The sequence below is a fragment of the Haliaeetus albicilla genome, chromosome 3 (assembly GCF_947461875.1).
Source record: "Haliaeetus albicilla chromosome 3, bHalAlb1.1, whole genome shotgun sequence".
In the NCBI taxonomy this organism is placed as follows: Eukaryota; Metazoa; Chordata; class Aves; order Accipitriformes; family Accipitridae; genus Haliaeetus; species Haliaeetus albicilla.
The window spans coordinates 22,624,750-22,643,043 of record NC_091485.1 but is presented as its reverse complement, the minus strand read 5'-3'; the positions used below and the strand labels follow the sequence as shown (position 1 = coordinate 22,643,043).

General features: G+C 37.7%; 1 protein-coding gene across 5 annotated transcripts in view; it reads right to left on the bottom strand.

The window, feature by feature from the left end:
• The window catches only part of DLGAP1 (DLG associated protein 1), a 440,736-nt gene that overhangs the window by 251,806 nt on the left and 170,636 nt on the right, over window positions 1–18,294 (bottom strand). The window contains exon 1 of one of the 5 annotated variants that reach the window (XM_069779086.1): window positions 15,986–16,271. The exons of the other annotated variants lie outside the window; for them this stretch is intronic. The gene's annotated coding sequence lies outside the window, so the exon portion shown is untranslated. Of the gene's footprint in view, window positions 1–15,985; window positions 16,272–18,294 lie in introns of those variants that run through there. 5 annotated transcript variants of the gene reach the window in all.

Sequence of the window (18,294 nt, the reverse complement as noted above, 5' to 3'; positions counted from 1 at the left end):
TTTATAGATATTTGTTACTGAAAAGGAATATTTCGTTCTCTTTTCAATTTATACATTACACGCCTTTCATCAAAACAAGTAACAAATTTAAACCCTTACCTCTGAGAATAAAGTGACAAATTCAAACTTAGGATGGATCAGAAATATTAATTTATTGAGCTCATTGATCAAATGAGCAAATTAAAGAAATAGGTAAGCACCACTTGGATTGTAGTTTTCTGGTCTCATTTTAAACAGCTATTTTGAAAGGGAAGCAGATAACATCAAGGTCAACAAGATTCATGCAAGAACTCACTTTATGTCTTTTGTACAGCACAAGAAAATTAAGAAATGGTCTCACTTAGCTGCCAGAAATTTTTCCGGTAATAGAAAGCATAGATATTGCAGCACTGTGAGCCAAATGTGAAAAAAACAACTTTAAAGACAGAGAGAATAGCAGAAAGAAATCCTGAGACATTTCTTCACACAACTGATGTCCCACACTTAAAGAAAACTGGAGCTTCAGTAGAAATATTAACATGAAACAACACTCCCAGAGCACTTATGAGATAATGGTAACAGCTTAGTCTTTCCAGACAAAAGCAAGAAGGACCTGTGAGGATAGTGGAAGGTATATGTTAGGATATACTTTTAATTCACATGCACTGAAAAATCCTGACACTTGTTAAGGACAATCTATAGCTAACCACAGACTTTTCTGAAGCAGTGAGGTTTGACCTCCCCTATGAAGAACAGCTGAGAGGGTTGGGGTTGTTCAGCAGGGCCTCTAGCAACAGGACAAGGGGCAACGGTTTTAAACTGAAACAGGGTAGATTTAGACTGGACATAAGGAAGAAATTTTTTACAATGACGGTGGTGAGAACTGGAACATGTTGCCCAGAGAAGCTGTGGATGTGTCATCCCTGGAAGTGTTCAAGGTCAGGCTGGACAGGGCTTTGATCTAGTGAAAGATGTCGCTGCCCATAGCAGGTGGGGTTGGACTAGATGATCTTTAAAGGTCCCTTCCAACTCAAACCATTCTAGGAATGTATGATGGTATGATAGTTCTCCTACCTTGAGACTAAATGGATGCCTCACTGAAGGCCTGGTACAGAGCTGCAGATGTGAAGTCAAAAGATGCTGATTTCTGAGGCACCAACACAACTACTAGGTTCCTGGGGGTGAGGTGTCTTTTGGGGTAGTGGTGACAATACAGGCTACATTGCTGAACTGCTTGCAGCTTGGATGTAATGGAGGTCTATCAAATCTGAAATAGCATAAAGAGGATCAACAGACAATGACTGGTTACTGTCTTTTCTGAATATGGGGAATCAGATTAAAGTAGATGATAATAGGTACAAAACTGAAGTACTCTTGCACTATGTTGAAGATACTAAAAGCCCACACTGCTTCAATAGGTAACTAGGTACATCTGCAGAAGAAAGATCCATGATGGGCCATCCATATGAAATTTTGGGCTCACCAAGTCCCCAGTCCTCAAACTATTAGAGGCTGGGAGAAGATTTTGGAGCAGTATCTCTCATTGTATGCTTTGCCCTAGTCCTATATCTTTCCCATGGTAGCTGCTATTCCTCATGGCTGAAGACAGGATATGGCATATGCAGTTAAATGGACTTTTAACCTGATAAGATATAGTTGTCATTATATTCTTAGCAATATCAAGCCACAGTTTCATCAGATTGAACTGTTCAGTGTCAAACCCAGCTTAAAGACTTCCCAATCGTACACACCCAATTCCTCTCAGGCTCTGTCACAGTGATGTCGACTTTTTGTTGCGATGAAACAGCTGGGTCTGCATGATGAAGTAGGCAGAAATTCCTTTACCTACTCCATTCTAGAACACCTTATATTATGAAACCATACCTTCAGAATTCACCAGCAACCAAAAGCCAAGGGTTTGGCAGCAGGAAACTAGAGGAGAAGTGCAAATATGTGTCCTTGTACAGAAGTTAAAAAATAAACACATGGTGCACAGGACAGACTGAAAGAGCAGAGACAGCATTTCAGGCAAGGAAATTGCCTGCAGTTTGTTCTTCCTGCATTCATAAAAATATGCTTTCTGTATCTTCTATGTTAAACAAAAGATCATTAAAGAGATTGTTAACTCTCATAATCCATTTCACCTGCAAGCAGAAGCAGCTTGGCAAGGGTCCAAATATTGGCCTGAGTAATTTTGCCATGAGGCAGCAGAACTTTTGAGAACATGAACAATGATTCAGATATGGTGTTCCATTAGAAGTAAGGCATTAAAAAAAAAAGTTAGTAATCATACAGTGATGCAAATAAATAAAAATAACTAAATAATCAGCATCTTTTTAATTTTTCTCTTCTTCCTCCTCACTTTTAGACCTGTGGTTTTCAGTTGTTCTCAGTACTTCAAATCTTTCTGAGGAGAGTACAGTCCTTCATACAATAAATAGCCTGCTGACAAGAAGTTTATTTTTCTTAGTGTTCCTTCCTAGACCTCCTTGGAGCTGTCTATTGACTGTGAGCATCTAAGGATCATAGGTTTAAAAAGTCTTGGAAAACAGAAGACTGGTTGATTGACTTCCATCAGGCAGTGAATTATCAGGGATAGAAAACCAGCTAATACTACATAATTTATCTCAATTTATTTTGCTAAGACTTGACTCTGCCACTTTTCAGATTTGATGTTCAACTGCTGATGGAAAAGCCCACAGGCAAAACAGAAGACACAATTCTGGCAGTCTTGTTTCATCACAATTATCTAATCAAATCTTTGTTCATTCATTCATCGGTATTTTTCATCTTATAATGAACACATTGCTAAAATAGTAGACCCAGAAGCTTCTTCATCCTACCTGCTAGAAAAGAAAATAAGCCAAGATTATTGGTTTGAACTTTGTCTGTATCATACTGAAAACTACAGTACAGTGAGGACAACGTAAGACTTCCGGTTCTTTACATAAGATTGAATAACTAGTCTATAAAATATCTATTTTAGAAAGGAGCTCCTAGCAAAGACTTCAAGCTTCAAAATATTGATATTTTTGGTCTGATACGCAAAACATATCCTGCACATAAATACAATTTGGTCACAATTGAATACCCTTGGAAATGCATGAGGTTATTATTTCTATCCTTAACAGAAGCATATAACCATCATGATCATATATATTGTTATAAGCTTTCTAGAAGAGACTTGCAGATTCAGAACCATTACATGGGTGAAAAATTAAGAATGTTTCCCACCTCCAAGCACCAGACTCTAAGTGGGACACTAAACTCTGGATTTCAAAATGGCAAAAAATAAACATTGTGGGAGGATTATGATGCACTACTTGCAGAGAATAAAAACTATATTAGCTACTGCAAGAGAAAAAAAGAAGAATGCAACATAATGGCTTGTCTTTGACAATCTTTGCAGCATGTTCTGTTATGAGCTTGCTACAAGTGCATTAACTGCATAGATACATCTGTTCAGCATGGAAATGACACTAACACAGGTAACAGAATTTGTTCCCATTCACATCAACTTGTGGGATAAGATACAATTCACCAGAAGTACAGCATCAATCTGACTCTAAGAAACCTACTTCATCAATAAGAACAAAAGCATTTTACTTCAATGTTCCCATAGGTCAGAATATAACACAGACACATGTGTTCTAGGATGTAAATTTTTGGTAAAAGCTTAATTCTAACATCACAGAGGATGCTTCCAGTGAATATACAGGTCTCCTAATTCTAACTTACAGTAGGTAACTTGAGAGGCTTTACTATACAGGAATTTTATTTTATGTTTTTTGGTGGAATCTGATAGTCTCTCTTTACTGTAATGATTAATTTGTGTACCGTTGTAGCTTTCAATACCTACCACTGCCTTAAAGATCCTTAAACATATCAACATAAAGTATTTCATATTTATTTCTTATATGCGGTATCATAAAGACATAAAAAGGGAAAACCAGAGCTAGCATAAAGAAATGAAAGGTATGAATCAAAGTGGTGATATGGGACATACGTTCAAGGAGAAGTGACTGAAGATACTAGACTGACCCCCCCAGAAATCGGTAATGTAAATATCATAACAGGGGAAAAGAAGATGTAAAAGAGTTTCTGAACAGGGGAGGGATGAAGTGTAGGCCATCATCAGATCATACTCCTATGGTACCAGTGTTTTTCTAAACTAAAGGAAATTTGCCTGCAGCTTCATGTTCATAGAGCTTGACAAAAAGAAATCCAGTTCAGTTTCATAATGAGAACCCGGGGAAATAGAAAGAGATGAGTTCATTATTAAAACTTACAGCTACAGACAGGACCTCTGTCACACCACCTGCATTGCTGATTAGTAGAAATGTACCCTGGCCCAAAGAAAAATGCCTCAAGAAATGTTTACACTGCAGCGTGTGACAGAAAAATCTTGCAAAGATCCTTCTGAAAAAATGCTGCCACTAATTTAAGGAAAGTCAGCTTTTGCCCCTGCATAGGCCGGATCCAGGGTTCAACAGCAAGAGCTGGCATGAACAGAAAAAAACCAAAACCACCCCCAAAACTCCCTCACAAGCAGCAGAAACAAGATACTATCAAAATACATGTTCTCTTGTCACACTTTACACACTTTCAGAACAAGTAATGGTGCTGTGTCACAGACACAAGTAGCTACTTTTGATGCCAGGACAGCATGTGTGCTTTCCAGAAAGCTTTGGGTCTGAGGAGACTTTGGGTCTGAGCAGGCTTTCTCTCTGCCTTGTGCACTCCTGCGTTGCAGGTGGGGAGCACAATCCTCGTTTTTGTCAGGACACTACATCAGTGCACTATAAGAGCACTTATGAGAGCTCTTATGGGGCATTTCCCTCAGTCAACCTCCAAGTGTTTCACTTCCATGTTACTTGCTGAGGAAAGGCAAGCTGACTTGCTCAGAGCTCATTCAGACCAACAAGAGCAGAGCAGCTAACAGGACAGTCTAAGGCGCTCTTTCTCTCCAAAAGAGTTGAGCTTCAGACCCACACAACACTAGTTTTCAGGTGGGTCAGATCTACCAGGACAAAAGACATACCCACACATGTGGATAGAGGCAGACAGAGGTCAGCCACTACAAAATGAGATCTGTGTAGATCTGCTAACACAGTACTGATTTTCAGACAGGAATGATGATGGGGAGGTAGGATACATCCCCTGAGCCCAGCCTGGCACCAGCAGGGCTCCTCATACCACAGCTTACAAGTACCAGCTGTGAGGCTCTGCTGTAATGATCCCTGCACCAGTCACCTAATATTTACTAGTATTTCTTTTACAAAATTGGGGTCTCTATTTTTTATTTTCTAGGGGTAGAAAAGGAATTTGTAGGTAAAAAGCAGAAGCAGTAACAGTAAAAAATTAGCCATCAGAGTATTTTTAAATTTTCATAGAATTTGTAATTTCTGTCAAAATTTTTTGTCTTTCATTGCAAAACAAATGAAAATTATCTCAAAGTGGTTTTCAGTTTTGTGTTTTGAAACCAAACCACTTTAACCAAGTTTGGTTTTTTGTTTTTTTTTATTTTTAGTTTTTCTTTTTCTCTACCATTTCTGCCAGCTGTACTGGTTAAGCATCTCAAGAGCAAGCACAAAACCACTCATAGTATTTAAAAGGTTTTCATTAGTACTTCTCAAAGTGTTTCTCATTGCAGTTTAAATTTATGTCATTAGTGCCAAGTCAACAGTACAACTGCATGGGCAAAGAGGGTGATGGTAACTGTACTGTCTGATGGTCATTTTTTTTTCCAGTGCAATGCAACATTTAAAACCTATTGTACTAAAGAAAAGGCAGTGTGAAAGGAGATGAGATTAAACCTTTAAAGACCAGATACCTTTTTTCATAAATTGTAAGATCACAAGTAACATCTAACTGAGGCTCCAATGGATAGGTACTGAACAGCTTTCACTGTCCTTCCCTAAGCCAGCCAGCCTTACAAAATACTGGCTGTGGTTGAGGGATTCTGCCAAAAAGTTTCTTCTGAAGTGTGCGCAGCTTTCAATCTTGATACACAACAATTAGAGATGTCTCAAAAAATCTTTGTATAAGTGAGGATGACCACTGAATTGTCTCCCTCTAGCACTTTTCCAAAATTCTGCATCTAAAGGCATACACCACAGAAGAGAGGAGTCAGTGACTGCTTGCATAAAGGAGGTTTTTTTCTACATATGTAGCAGCAGCTGCCTATGGAGTGCTCAGGGGAGCTAAAATCACCTGACTCCCTGCCTTTCCACATCTTCACTGGACTTACACCACATCAACTCCCTAGTCAAAGCCCCACTCCTCAGACTTAAATCAAGGGAGCAGTCAAATGATCTGTGCTATTTGAATAAGAGTGGGAGTGCACTTGAAATTAGTGAATGTTTAAACTGAAAGAAACGGTGACAGTATAATAGCACTAAAAGGGACAGAAAGTGAAGAAATTATTTCGTAAAAATGCTCAATATTAAGTATGTAGGATTTTAGACTGCCACCCCAGTCCTTCCCCATACTGCCAAAACTCTTGGCCTGGGGCAACTGAACAAGATGCTCCAGGAAAGATGAAACACGACCTGGACAAATATTGGCATTACTAACAAGTAAGTTCAGTCACTTCTGGATCCAAGTATGATAAGGCACAGAAGAAAAGAGAGTATATGACTGCCCTTAAAAACTACAAGTTTAATAAGAGCACAAGACAATGTAATAAGGGAAAAAATAAGATGGTCTCTTAATACAGGTTTAGTGCCTATACAGTGCTTCGCTGACTATCAGTGATAACCTAGCAACCATCTCAGTTTTATGTGACAGAAGTAATACATATATTTTATGACAGAGGTAACTTTTGAGAAGGGATGTGAAGAAGGATAAGATGCTTGGATGAAACATAGCACTCCAAACATTATACAGATATGCCATCTAACAGCAACTCCTCTTGTAAACTACAATATAAAACACAGTGTAAGGTAATACAAGAAACCCTTTAAATCAGTGTAAGTCAACATTTATTGAAGCATGCATAAAAGGCAGAGAGAAGTTAGACCATGCTTGACTTCAGTTCTGGCAGGAGCAAGTAAGATGACCACAAAAAACTAAAGAGTCAGAAAGAGAAATGAGACAAAATTGCCATGTGCCGAAAGAAGCAAATGATCCTGACAGATGAAAAACAAGAGATTTGTTTGCCTTTTAAAAATTTTGTATTAGTAACTGATATAGTTTGGCCCCATATAGACTAAGAGGATTTGAAATATGTAACACCTGTTTGCATTATACAGATAAAGAAAATTTTATGTTAATAAAGATAGAATAAGGGTTCTGCTCTGATATGTTGCTCCCCCTACACTGTTAATGTAGATTCCCACTTGCATATGAGATGAGTTACTTTTTGGAACAGTTTCCAAAATTATAGATTCATAGAATTGTTTCGGTTGGAAAAGACCTTTAAGATCATCGAGTCCAACCATCAACCCAACACCACCATGCCCACTAAACCATGTCCTGAAGTGCCACATCTATGTGTTTTTTGAACACCTCCAGGGATGGTGACTCAACCACTTCCCTGGGCAGCCTGTTCCAATGCCTGACAACCCTTTCAGTAAAGAAATTTTTTCTAATATCCAATCAAAACCTCCCTGGTGCAACTTGAGGCCATTTCCTCTCGTCCTATCACTAATTACTTGATAGAAGAGACCAGCACCCACCTCACTACAACATCCTTTCAGGTAGTTGTAGAGAGCGATAAGGTCTCCCCTCAGCCTCCTTTCCTCCAGACTAAACAACCCCAGGTCCCTCAGCCACTCCTCATAAGACTTGTGCTCCAGGCCCCTCACCAGTTTTGTTGCCCTTCTCTGGACATGCTACAGAACCTTAATGTCTTTTGCATATAGGATGTAAGACTTCCCAATAGCTGGGCAACAAGCTGACTATCCTCAGTGTTCCAATTTAAGGTCCTGACTAGAAATATAACTATTAAATAATAATAAAATCTATGGATTCATACTGCTGCTGTTGTATCAGTCTTTTTCAAATAGAAAAGATGCAAATTCCCTATTTGCGTTATTCTTCAATCATGTTACTGCGTGCTTAATATTTAAACCAAAGGTTTTTTTATGTATTTCTGTGAGAAAATGTTGGGGTTTTTTACTGGGGCAGACTCCTTGAAATTCATAGATTTAAAGATCAAGCCTGGAAGTTAATGCAGATGACATCTACAAGTACACTAATTTTATGTGACTCTCACATGAGAAAAATACATTTAATTATCATAAATTCTATAACTATTTCTTTCATTTTCTTCCTTACCTTTCTAGCTCTCAGTCAGAAACAAATTGAATATTTGCACTGTGGGATTCATGTACCCTCCTGTCACAGGGATCCTTTTAAGAAACAATGTGAAAACGTTAAGATTTCTACGATGCCCAGGATTTCTTACACATTTAGTGCCTCTGTTCCTTCTTTCTGACACACACTTATTTTCCGCCTGAGAAATATCAAAGACACACTAAATTTATCATGGCCTTCACCTACTCTTTGATGTTAAGGCATCCAAGTATAGAAAAAATGTACTGACATGGAATGACATTCATGCCTTAGCAGAATGGCAGCACAGGGCTTTTATAATGCCCAAGAAGGAGGGATTGGTACTTAAGAACAAATTTGCTTCATCCAGTGGCAATGAAGTACTAAACCATGGAGACCGACTATTTTAATAAATGCTCCTGACAAGGGCTTGTGTCAATCAATGTTCAGACCACATTACATTTGCTATGATCCCACCATTCTCCCTTTACATGAAGATCTAGGGTTGTTTTCTCATTATTCCAGATATTAGGATCCTAAGACCTCTGATTTTCTTTAGGAAATGGGCTCTCCCAATCTGTTTTCAGTTCGCAAAGATGCGTTAGCAAGGAATAAGCACTCTATTGAATAATTGCCACCTAAGTTGTATTAACATGAACATTTAAAGTAACCTTTCTTATTTCATCCTCACACACTTACTGACTCAAACCAATTTGTTCTGTCCATATGTTAGTATGATCCACCTATCAATCTTGTTAAACAAGGCACTTCTTTAAAAATGGAAGTTGAGTGCCTACTGAGGACAAAAAGTTGTAAAACAAATTGTTAATGAGGCAAGAAGTTTTCTTTCTTTTTTAGCTTTCCCAGTTCTCAGTCTACGGCAGCGTGGTATCACTCCCCCAACTCTATTTTTACTGTCTGTGTGTTCCAGATTGTGTTCTATGCATAGTAATTTGAAGTTGCAGGGTAACATTACTAATTAGTAATTACCCATCTTAGAAGTTATTATCTAATATTTTCATAATTCATTAATCACAACATAAGTTCTACTGTGATGTGGAAACAAAGTAGCTGTGCTTTGAAAAATCTCTCTGATCACATCTGTATAAAACAAGACAGTCTGCTCGTATAAACTTTTTTGCTTATTAACTTGCATGACACATGCACAAACATTCTTGCTCTGCATGATTCAGTGACTCTGAATTTTAATAGTCCCTTTAGGTAGAACCACTGTAGAGAAACCAATTTAAGAAGCAAAATAAAAGTCAGTGAACAGTGGTAGAACTCGAGGAATTACAGCTGATACTTCGACTGAAAGATTTTCTCAGAAATATGCAATGTATGAAGACTGTATGCATTCAAGAATGTATTCTTGATACAAAGTCTACAAAACATCTCCCCCCAAAGTAAAATAGTTATTATAAAATAACCTTGAAAGTATTTGTGAATTGAAGAACAGTGACAAAACAATAGCAATTTACTTAGAATTACAATTGTTAGAAGGCTTTACCCTGCAAGTAAATGTTATCAAGCTGCCCAATTAATTTCATAAAGACCAGCAAAGAGTATCATAAATTGCATGAAACAGTTAAAAGCAGATTCTTATCTTCACTGGAAATGGAGCAGCCAAACAATAAATGTCATATCTTTAATCCCTAATCTGATAGAAAGCCAGTATTAAAAGGGTCTGCATGACTCTTACTCTGCATTCAGTTTATTCACTGTAGTTATCCAGTAATTATTTTTACTTGAAATTTTTTTTGTCTTTTATAAAAACATTCTATAAGTATGCATTTAACTTGGGACTTGTGGAAGGGCTAAATATAGTGGCAGGCATGTTGCCTGGCTGCATGTTGCAGAAGTGTGACATTTGGTATCCAAACTCCGATAATATTGAAAATAGGAAGGAGAGAATGGATTAGAAAGGATTAGGCACTACAACATAAATAGAACACTATACATAATATACTTGTATACATTACAAGTACACATTATATAATATCTGTAAATCCTTTTTCCTTGCCTTTCTGCCAATTAGGAGTTCACAAAAATAATCTGCACTTGAGTTGTTCTTCAAAAATGGATACAAACAAAAGAAATAACAAGTTAAAAATGAAAAAGTAGGATGCCTTTACCTACGTGCAAATGATTAGTTTGGGATGGTTGGTCAAGAATTATAGTAGTTATTAAGCGTGGGCACAAACTGCTGTGGTGTCCTGGTTCTAGGCCCAAATTATAAGTTGTTCTGTATTGTGTAATAATGCATGACAGCTTTGGTATATTATCACATAGGTTTTACTCTATAATGGAAACAGAAAAAGCACCAATAAGAAAAATCCCAGTATAAAAATACTAATAATGAAATCCTAAATCTACAGAATGTATTTTCCAAGACAGAGGTAAATTTCTCCATGACAATGGTATAACACCTTGCATGAACATGTGCATGCCTCAGTTTTTCTAGTATGAAAGTCCAGAAAAAAAAGAATTTTCTAAGTGCAAGCAGAGCGAACTTCACACCCTACCACAGCCTCCTCCCCAGCACCCTGCAGATCCATCCCAAGGCCTATGAAGTTCCAGTTCTCTGTAATATCTTTATCAGTGATCTGGATGAGGGGATCAAATGCACCCTCAGTAAGTTTGCCAATGACACCAAGTTGGGAGGGAGGGTTGATCTGCTCAAGGGTAGGAAGGCTCTACAGAGGGATCTGGACGGGCTGGATCAATGGGCCGAGGCCAACTCTATGAGGTTCAACAAGGCCAAGTGCCAGATCCTGCACTTGGGTCACAGCAATCCCATGCAGCGCTACAGGCTTGGGGAAGAGTGGCTGGAAAGCTGCCCGGCAGAAAAAGACCTGGGGGTGCTGGTTGACCGCCAGCTGAATATGAGCCAGCAGCATGCCCAGGTGGTCAAGAAGGCCAACGGCATCCTGGCCTGCATCAGAAATAGCGTGGCCTGCAGGAGCAGGCGAGTGATCGTTCCCCTGTACTCGGCACTGGTGGGGCCGCACCTTGAGTACTGTGTTCGTTTTTGGGCTCCTCACTACAGGAAAGACATTAAGGTTCTGTAGCGTGTCCAGAGAAGGGCAACAAAACTGGTGAGGGGCCTGGAGCACAAGTCTTATGAGGAGTGGCTGAGGGACCTGGGGTTGTTTAGTCTGGAGGAAAGGAGGCTGAGGGGAGACCTTATCGCTCTCTACAACTACCTGAAAGGATGTTGTAGTGAGGTGGGTGCTGGTCTCTTCTATCAAGTAATTAGTGATAGGACGAGAGGAAATGGCCTCAAGTTGCACCAGGGGAGGTTTTGATTGGATATTAGAAAAAATTTCTTTACTGAAAGGGTTGTCAGGCATTGGAACAGGCTGCCCAGGGAAGTGGTTGAGTCACCATCCCTGGAGGTGTTCAAAAAACACATAGATGTGGCACTTCAGGACATGGTTTAGTGGGCATGGTGGTGTTGGGTTGATGGTTGGACTCGATGATCTTAAAGGTCTTTTCCAACCGAAACAATTCTATGATTCTATGAAGCACTTATGTCCCACTTCAGCTGTAATTTGAATAATGTATTCTGTCAAGTTACGCAGTTTTCAGAACAAATCATACATCATGTATTTGGTAGTAATATTTTCTAGTGGAAATTAAAGTGGTCTGCAAACTCACAGTTAGTTACACAAATAGTATGAAAAATGCATATAATAGTTTTTCAGTCTGAGATTACATATCAGTAAGGTAAAAGGGGAAAGTATGAATTATTTCATTTTAATAATTAAAAGAGGGATGATTACAGACAACCATAAGAGCATACCCTGCCTTGTAGCTTCTAATATTTTGGGTTAAGAAACAGTTCGTTACACTTCTGAAAACTGCTGGACTTGTACTTCTGTACAGTAAGTTGTATTTTATGAAGAAGGGTATTTAAAAAATACCTGGGATTTCTCCCCCCACCCCCCTGAAGTCCAGCTATTCCTCTATTATAACTAGACTTCCTCTTGCTAAACAGGAAACGTGGGTTTCCATTTAAAATCTGTTTTCTTGCATAAAAAGGCAACCCTGAACTCTGTTACATAACAGACTGAAGCGATGGCAAATGATCTGGTCTTTGGCAAACCCATTTCTCCTGTCCCTATAATTGAGGTCAGGCGACTTTCTTGCTGTTAGGTCTGGCTACAGGATAAATTTCATAACCTAGAGAATCCTTTTCTAGGGGAAGAATCATCCCTACTGGGATGAAGTGAAAAGCAAGTAGAAAAAAGCGTTTGCTGCTAGACACAAGCAGTTCCAGAAAGCTCTCCTGCAAATGGGAAGGGCTGGGCTGGGGTGACTGGTAGTACTTAGTCCATACTCCTTAACTCTGGAAAAGGCAGGAGGATGGAAAGGAGAAAGAATGCAGAACAGGTAAATATTTTTGAGGCTTTCAGGCCAAGGGGAAAGTACATAAATAAAATGCCTACCAAACACTTTCTTGTTCTCAAAAGCAGAAAAAACACACTGGGGAGATAGCTCATTGGAGAAAACCCCTGTTGCTTAAACCACATGGAGGAGAAAGAAAACATTTCAAGAATATTTTCTAGATGTTGGCATTTAATGTCACAAACCAGGGTTCACAAATGTACATCAGATACTGAAGTGCAAGCCTTCTAGTACTTCACATGGACTAAAAATTTTTTGAGAAATATGACTGCCTGTTGAAAAAAATTAATACACTGTTAATAAAGTTTCTATTATAAAGAACATCCAGTGTATAAAATATAGATGCTGCAGATCTGATTGGGTTTTTTTAGCTTGTGTTTTGAGAACAATCAAAGGGAATGAAAGACAGGTTTCTTTTACTAAGCAGGACCACTTTCAGGTGGTTTCTTGTGCTGTTGTATTTCTTTATTCATTCAGGAATATGTGGATGACAAAATTATATATTGTAACTCATATTGGAAAGCCACACACAACCAGAAGTAAATTCTGGGCTTAACCAAACGTTCTCCTTTCAGCTGCTCTGCAAAAAAAGGTCTGCTATTAAATAACAGTGATTTAAAAGACTTCCAGTGGGATTAATCTTTTGAAAAATCAGTTGCCTAGTCTCAGCTCTTTGCCAGTGGTTCCTCTAGTGCTGGAGAGAGAGAAGCACATCTGGAGCTGGGTGGGGTGGGTGGAGGGTGTAATCTGTCCTCATCATTTAGGGATTTGGTCAAAAACATTCTTAGTTGGTGCTATTTCAACCGCCTAAAGACAGACCCTAGACAACTATCTTAGACTAAACCAGTAACTTCGGACTGGTCACCTCAGGTGAGATGTACTCTTCCATAGCACCCTGACTAATGCCACTTGTGGGAAGCATTTGAGCATGAGAACTGAGAATGAAAAGTAAAATATGAAACTTATTAAAGAGCATCCATAATGCAGCAAAATAAACTTGTGACTGATATTAAATGGTCATTTCAGAATTGGTGCAATAGGAAATATCATCATGTTTTAACAAAAAAAAATTCATTTATAGGAAAAGCTAAACATGATATGCATTGAAGAAAAATGTTTATTTATAGATGTGATTATTATAGTCCCATCAACTACAATCTCTGGGTAGCTGTACATAATTTAAATTGCAAAATAAATAACATGATGCTATGCTAAGAAATAACATTCATCAATTACATTGCTGGTTTTTCTAGCCCAATTTAACACTCATTCATGCTTAGATAAATAGCTGATCCTTGGCTGACCAATGGATAATAGCTTCTGAGCTAACAACCTTCCCAGTGAGTACACACCTCTGCCAGCCTTTATATTACACCCTCAAGCAGAATTTCAGCTATTAAAGTTGAAAACAAAAATTACAACATTAGCATTGACACAAGATATTTGTGGGTTAAGTGATGATGGCAGATGAGAATTAATGGTGGTCAGCAACAGATTTACTTCCTGGAGAATCCCACTCACTGTAGAACAAGCTCTCTTTGGCTTTATCAAATAAAAGACTTCCTCAGCTGTGAGCCCACAGTAACAGCACGGGAGACACTCATGCCAACAGGAATCAGCCATAGCAGAAACACTATATTAGCTGGGTCTTGTCAAACACCTGGATTTAATGGCATCAGTGGCATCAAAGGCTGTTAGTAGCCCACTAGGTCTTCCCTGTGCCCTGGAGAGTAACTAGTGCAAATCCAAGTCCATTTCCCAGAGGTGTTTCAAACACCATGGACTCTCATCTTCCCTGATAGCAGACACTGATCACTCAAGCACCAGCTCTGTTGTCCACAAAACTGCCTTCCTGAGACACCTACCTGCCCTCTAAAATTGCCATAAACAGTACATCTCCTCCTGGAGATCCCCCCACTTTCAGGACCCTCCGATCACTCTTCATACTAGAGGAATATGGAGAAAACTAACTGCTTAATGTGTGTCAGGATATCAGGTACTATGATGATGACCAGAACAGGAAAGTATGATTAACAGATTAAATAGGTTCTGCACAAAAATAATGCCTTCTTTTCCTAGCTATAAAGAGGTAGCTTTTTTTCATGATTAAAAAAAGAAATATATATCAATATACCTAAAAAGATTTGGGGATCTAAATAATATTTATTCAGACTGGGAAATGAAAGTCCCAGCTTCACAGACTTTTGCGGGGTCAGGAGGATTACTAAAAACTGCAGGGCAAACTGTTGAAGGGATTAAGAGAATTCATATAAGTTTAATCAGGATTTTACAGAGTAATATTTGATATATAAATAATTCAAGTTTGAAAAATATGCTACAAATTTGTACTCTGTTTTCCTGAAAGAAGACAACAAAGCATTCATGCCTCATACATCTTCCCTTGTTTTATTACTGCTCTAGCTATGAATAAGACACTAAGTTAATATTATGCATTTGGAAGGATAACCAAAACTAGTAATATTTCAAAGTAAAAATTTTTTCCTCCTTTTGTACAGAGGTCCAACTCCTCTATGGATGGTATTTCATTTCGTAAAGTTAAAAAAGAACACTATATCACATCTCTGTAAAAAGCAAAGCATTTAATTTATTCAAGATTTCCTCATAGAAAATAAATAGGTTTTCATTTCTCAAGATAGGCTGTGTGGCAGCACAAATTATCAGTAACTATAACAGTACAAATTATTCCACCCATCCTTTTCAATCATTCAAACCAAGAACGATATCTGATAAAGTATCAAAATTGTTATGAAGAACCACAACCTAATGATATTTTGCATATAATTAGTAAATCAAATGGAGCTGCATTGGAGACAGAACAGCTGTAATACAGGAAAGTAGTGAGCTACCAATTCAATAAACTGCATTCGTCATTCTTAAATTGTTTTACCATTTGGATTTTAATTACAAATCAAGCACCTAATCTAAGATGAAATGAGATAATTCAATTTATGCCAGGTATGTGTTTCAGAAAGTAATCCATCTAACATTGTAGAAAGAGGAAGAAAAAGGTTTTCTTTTAGTTCATTATGATTAATTTGTTTAAATATGACGAAACCACTGAGAAAATAAATACAATCAAAATAAAATAGCCATACAGAGCTGCACATATAATGAAAGCTACTTGATATAGGAAACATTTGATTTAGAATTTAAGAGGTAAAAAGTATGGGTATTATTGGTTTTTTTTTCTTGTTCCCTGACAGCTAACCAATTACTCAGAGAAGACATGCTACAAGCACACAATCTTACCATAATACCATGTGCATTAAAGATTAGTAATTGAAAATAAAAAACCCACCATGTTGTTGAAGGCTACAATAGTCAGGCAGTGCAGGATGAATAAATTCTTGTAGTAGAAGGATATCAGGATGCAGCAATTATTTTCTATTTTCTCAGATACTCAGGTTATTGATATTTCAACAAGAGATCATTTCATCACCCAAACAGTCTCAAGGTATTAATTTGTCTAACCCTAAACCAGACGCTCTGTTAAATAAGGTAATTTCTAAAACTATGCTGTGTTATATCTGGTTCTGTCATGCTTTCCCCACAGCATGTGCTTCTCTGCTTATTGTTGCTCTAAGACACTAAGTCTTGTCATGATACTTTAAGAAATCTAACTGGTGTCACCAAGTATGAAAGAGTCAAAGCCAGATCAGAAATCTTGCTGCAGGACAAAGTTCATCCTTGTTACAAATTTCCACTGAAAAAAGAATGATCCTACAATGGTTCAATAGCATCTGCATGGAGGTGCTGGTTTTTATATCATAGCTCACTTATTTCTGGTGAATCAAAATAGCTACATCTCCTACAAAGTTGCTTAGATGTATCTCTTCTTGTATTGGATTGCTCCTATCTTAAATCTAAGAAGCTCTATAGTTACTTAAAATCATATTTCAACCCAGTGGTGTTATTTCTTTCTTGATGTCATACTGACTGCCTTCAGTCCTGGCTAGTATTATTTTGCTTTTGGCCAGATTCCGCATCACATGTTAAAGAAAATATGTTTTGACCTAATCAGTCCAATTTGTACCTCCTGGGACTGCTAGGTTGCCTCATCTCCTTGAACACACTTTCTGAGTTACATTTTCAAATTGGATAGAAAGAAAGAAAAAAATTACATTTATTTGTTAGTTATTTTTACAAAATGCGTTAGGAAACTGGACATAAATATATGCACAAATACACATGTATAATGTAACATAAAGAAATGCGATATAATAATTACATGGCTTATTCTGTGCAAGCATTTCTCAGACTTATTTAGCCAAATCAAGAAGTGAACTTAGTTCATCATAAGGCAGCACAACTCAATTTTTAGTGTGTTCAAACCTAATTTTAACAGGGTCTATCCATCAGGAAGCAGTGCATACTCCAGACCAGAGGGCATCTTCATGCAGTGCTTTGAAGCTAAAATCACAAGAGCCTTACAGGAAGGCATGACACTTCTCTGAGGGGTGGGAGCAAATTAGAGTATATCATTTGAATAGCTGCATTATAAAGCCATTGAAGTGAACAAGGATGTATATTACTTTTTGGCTCACTTACATTACATTATTACTTGCTCACTTACAGAAACCAAAAATCCGAAACTGCTAACATCTGCATTTTCATGTTCTCAGTCACTAACATAAAACAATCAACTGCTTGGACACTGGGCACCTTCAACTCAAGTACCCAGCTGCAATGTCTTGATCTCGAAATGTAGTATATTTTAAAATTGGCTTACACTTAATTCTTTTTCCAGTGCTGCACATTACAGTAGCTGCTTTTTCGTTTGAACCTTTATAAGCTGCACAAAGAAATCACACAGCGGTTGTCATCAATAATTTGTCTGAAATATATATTGCTTCATCTCCTTGTTGGACTTGATAGACCACATGGAAGATCTACATGATAACGATGAGAAATGCAGCAATCTCATTAGGACAATTTTTATTCTAATAATGATATATAGTTCATAAAGATGACAAATAGCTTTTATATACTGATACAGCCCCAACAACCTAATATTATAACCTTGTTGTCACACTGATGTCTTGGATAAACAGATTTCCAAAATATCTATGATACAACAACCACTGCATAAGCACTTATTTCTCTTTGTACTTTATATCCAATTCAATTCACTTTTATACAAATTATAACCATTTATACCCTGAGGTTTTTTTACACTGGGCTGACATAAGCCTGTTTCCTTATGCAACAAAAAGTAAGTTTAAAAAAAACTGTTGAGTGAGACACACAAGTTATAATTTCATTAAGTATTAATAACCACAAGCAGACTATTCATTTTCCACATTAATTTTTCCATGTTGTTAATTTGTGCTTTCTTGCAAAAAAGAAAAAAAAAAAATTCAATAAAAAAACCCTAAAACCTCAATGTTCTAGGTTACTGCTTTATACTTAGTATTTATCAGGCAGAATTTGGATTTCTAGAGCCTCACAAAACTCAGCTTTGTAAGTGAACAAAACTTAGGACAGAATCCAGCTCTGATTCAAGGGACACAGTGATCTTTCTCACCCATAGGTGAGCTTTACTTTGCTCTCCATGAGCATCCTATCTCAGATGCCTATCTCTGAAAAGTAATACTAGGAAATTGGCTT